The 4,723-nt window shown below is 35.6% G+C and overlaps 1 protein-coding gene across 1 annotated transcript in view; it reads right to left on the reverse strand.

The window, feature by feature from the left end:
• Positions 1 to 4,723, reverse strand: part of LRCH2 (leucine rich repeats and calponin homology domain containing 2) — a 150,226-nt gene that overhangs the window by 78,996 nt on the left and 66,507 nt on the right. The gene's annotated exons all lie outside the window — the stretch shown is intronic.

Raw genomic sequence — 4,723 nt, forward strand, 5'->3', positions numbered from 1 at the left:
GAGGCAGGAGACTTGCTTGAGCCTAGGAGTTGGAGGTTGCTGTGAGCTATAATGCCACGGCACTCTACCAACGGGGACAGCTTGAGGCTCTGTCTCAAAAATAAGAAAATAAAAATTACCCTATAAAACATCTTATTCATGTCATTCATGCAATATTTTTTCCTGTTGTAAAGGGTCAACTATTAAACAATAATCTAATATTTCTCCTGAGAGATTCAGAAAAGCTGACTGCCTTGCTATATAAAATCATCTTCATAGGAAACCTACTTTTCTCATTGGTTTGGCAAACTTCACCACAGAGCTTTGAAATATTTCTTAACTTTATACAGTTTCCTCTTCATTAGCTCTAAAAATATGATTTAGGCTCGGCGCCTGTAGCTCAAGCGGCTAAGGCGCCAGCCACATACACCAGAGATGGCGGGTTAAAATCTAGCCCGGGCCCGTCAAAGTAACAGTGACAACTACAAACAAAAAATAGCCAGGCATTATGGCAGGCGCTTATAGTCCCAGCTACTTGGGAGGCTGAGGCAAGACAATCACTTAAGCCCAGGAGTTAAAGGTTGCTATGAGCTGTGATGACACAGGACTCTACTCAGGGCGACAGCTTGAGGCTCTGTCTCAAAAAATAAATAGATAGAGATAGATAAATAAATAAATGCTTTAGTTGTATAAATAATATCCATCTAATAATTATGAAAAAAGAAAATACCAAAAAAAAAGTCTGCAACGTATTGAATACATATCTATTTTGGTGTAAGGCTAAAATTGTCCTTAAATTTTCTAAATGACAAAGTATGCCACCCAGATAAAGAATTTTTCACTTCAATTTGCAAATTTACCACACATTCTACAATGACTGCTTATTAAGCACACTGGTGGTGTTTTCTCATTTTACAGATGAAGAAACGAAGCTTAGAAGGGATTGAGCAATATACCCAAGGACATACAACTTGCAGACACCAATCCAAATTTGATCCCTAGATTACCCAGCACTAAAATCTCTGATATTGATTACTATGCTATAATTCCTCTCCTGAAAACAACTTCATGCTCAAAAACTGGTTTTTGTACTTTTCAGAAGTATATCAAATTGGCTCAGCGCCTATAGCTCAACCGGCTAAGGCGCCAGCCACGTACACCTAAGGTGGCGGGTTCGAATCCCCAGCCCGGACCCGCCAAACAACAATGACGGCTGCAACCAAAAAATAGCCGGGCGTTGTGGCAGGCGCCTATGGTCCCAGCTACTTGGGAGGCGGAGGCAGAAGACTCGCTTGAGCCCAAGAGTTGGAGGTTGCTGTGAGCTGTAATGCCACGGCACTCTACCCAGGGGGACAGCTTGAGGCTCTGTCTAAAAAAAAAAAAAAAAAGAAGTATATCAAATTTAGAGAAGCACCTATTCAAGCACTATGCTGAATGCCTGAGATGAAATGAATAAAAAAATGAATTAAAAAAATTTGTCTTCAAAGGGTTCTCAGAGGGGAAATGAGTCTGTTTACAGATTCTGCCAAATGTAAATACAAAGTGCTAAGAGAAAAGAGATATCAACTGATTATCACCTAATTCTCCTTGGTAAGGTTAGGAAAAGCCTCACCCAGGAAAGCGACATTTAAATTTAGTCTTGAAGGATGAAGACGCAATAATTGCTAGCATTTGTTGAGTGCCTACAGTGTGCTATAGGTACTGAGATATGCCTCCTATTTTATACATAATCCTTAACAGTTTTACATTTATTCATTTTTTTACAAATGATAATAAAGCTTATAAATTATAACATGTTTTATCTAATTGCCAAACACACACTTAATTCTAATTGCCAAGCACACATTTAATTCTCATTAACAACCTTATGAAGTGGGTATGGTTTAATATTTTAGATAAGGAAATAGGCTTTGCAAAGTTAACTTACACAAGGCCACAGAAGAGTTAAACGGTTAAACCATGATTAGAGCTGAAATTCATCCAACTCTACTGCACAAATACGTCCACAAATTTGCAGCAAAGAACAATTATCTGTTTATTGAAGAAATGTTCTCTACACACATTATTTCATTTAATTTTGACAGCACCTGTGTGATCATTTCCTTTTTACCCATTAGAAAACTGAAGATGAAAGACAAAATTCTTTATCTGGGTGGCATGTTAAAGACATAAGAACATATAGTCATTAAGAGTCAAAAAAGGGCATAAAGCCATGTGATGTCTGACTCCAAAAGCTAATATAACATACACAATTATTATGTAGTATAAAGCCTGTCTATGTACAATAGTTTACAAAATAGACAAGGATTGGAAGGGCATTCTAGGTAGTAAAAACCACACAGCCAAGAATCTGAGTATTAAAGTGAAAAGCACATACAAAAATTTTCTAAGTAGTTTAATACAGGCTTTGAGTAGGCAATTAGCACAATCAAAACACAACTCTACAGATCTGTCCTGCCCAGTTTAGTAAGGAGCTAATACCCATATATAGATATTGAACACTTGAAAAGTGTCCAGTCAAAATTAAGACATACAATAAATGTAAAATGCATACCAGATTCCAAAGGTTTAATAAGACAAACATGTAAAATATCTCACCAGTATTATGTTAATTACATGTTAAATTAGAATATTTTGAATATACCAGGGTAAATAACATATATTATTCAAATAACTTCCCACTTTTTTTTTTTTTTTGCAGTTTTTGGCTGGGGCTGGGCTTGAACCCGCCACCTCTGGCATATGGGGCCAGTGCCCTACTCCCTGAGCCACAGGCGCTGCCCCCTACTTTTTACTTTTTTCAAAATGAGTTACTAGAAAATTAAACATTATATATGTACATCTCTATTCCAGACCTCTTGATCTCTTGGCAGTACTGCAAAAACTGAACTAGTCCCTGTGCTTCTATATCTGCTTACTTCCAATCTATCCACATAAGAGCCAAAATAATTTTTTCTATTTTTGTAGAGACAGAGTCTCACTTTATCACCCTCGGTAGAGTGCCGTGGCCTCCCACAGCTCACAGCAACCTCCAAATCCTGGTCTTCAGCGATTCTCCTTACTCAGCCTCCCGAGTAGCTGAGACTATAGGTGCCTGCCACAACGCCTGCCTATTTTTTTGTTGCAATTTAGCCGGTGGGTTTGAACCTCCCACCCTCAGAATATGGGACCAGTGCCCTCCTCACTGAGCCACAGGTACCACCCTCAAAATAATTTTTTAAAACATAAATCAGATCATTTTCAGAACTATTCCATGACTTCTCATTGTACTTTAATTAAACTTCAAATTTCTTACCACGGCCTACAAAGCCACCACATGACTTCACCCGTAATGACCTGTCCAAAATCAACTTGAATCACTGTTCCCTTTAGCCATTCTGCTCCAATCTTGCCCATTTTCTTTTACTTTTTTCAAGTACATCAAGTTCCTTCCTGACTTGAGGCCTTTGCACATGTAATTCTTCCCACCCAAGATGCTTTTCCCCTTGCACTTCAAGTAGGTGGCTTTTCTTCATTTGGATCTTGACTTATAACTTCATCCTCCCAAAGAGATATTCCCTATTCACATTTTTGTATTATGTTCCTTTCCTTCACAGTACTCATTACAGTTTGAAATTTTATATACGTGCCTGTGCACATGCACACACACACACATACACATACACAAGGTAACCCAGAAGTTTACCCTTAAGTTGCCATACATAGGGAAAATGGGAAATTACAGCTAATGTACACCTTAATTTACAAAATATTCACTACAAATTTTTATAAAATATTTACAAAACATTCTCTGTGTTGGCCACTTCTCTGTAAATACTTTGTAAAATATTACAATGAATATTTTATAAATAAAGGTGTATGGCAACTTTAGGGACAAATGTTGGGATACCCTGTATTTTTTTTATGTTTACTCTCTGACTCTTGCTCCATTAGACTCTCAACACTGTGAAGGCGAAGACAAGTAAATATAACATTCAACAAAAGATACCATGAATCTACCACAAGGCATGCAACTGATATTTGTAAAAATCAATGAATAAAACAGTAAATGTCATGACTAAAGTAAATTCATTCTAAAATAAAAATAAAGCAGATTAAGAGGTTAGAATATGTATTAATTCTAATTTTTGTACAATTGTTTGGTCTACTGTAATTCAAATTATTAAATAAAGTAATCTTTAGGAAATTAATCTCATAGATATTTAATTCTAATTAAGAAATATAAATATTCTAAAAAAAGTGCTATTTGGGGATTCAAGAACTTGTGATATTAACAAGAATACTTATTATATTGCTATATGAAGTAATCTAAAATGTATCATATATTCAACAACTCTGTAAGTATATATATAAAATTTTATTTTACCCAGATGCATAATCTATCTTTCTGTGCTCTCACCCTATGGAATTATGTTTTCATAAAATCTTTCAAACCAATCTACATCTTGAAAGGATAAATTAAAACAGAATATTGACCACCATACACTACATACACAAAACAGAATTAAACTTTACTCCCTGAAACTGTTAAAATTTTTAAAAAAGAAAAAAAAACAATATTGAATATGCTATTTCAAAATCTCATGGATGGAAAACACTAAAATCATGAAGAACATCCAAGATATACCATCTTTAATATAGACACAAAGATTATGACAAAAAGGAAAAGGGTATCTCCAAAATGTCCTACCAACCTGAGTTTGAAGCCAAATACTACCCTTGTTATTACAAAAGTAAATTAACA

Source organism: Otolemur garnettii, unplaced genomic scaffold (genome assembly GCF_000181295.1).
Source record: "Otolemur garnettii isolate 467f Iridium unplaced genomic scaffold, OtoGar3 scaffold00230, whole genome shotgun sequence".
Classification (NCBI taxonomy): domain Eukaryota; kingdom Metazoa; phylum Chordata; class Mammalia; order Primates; family Galagidae; genus Otolemur; species Otolemur garnettii.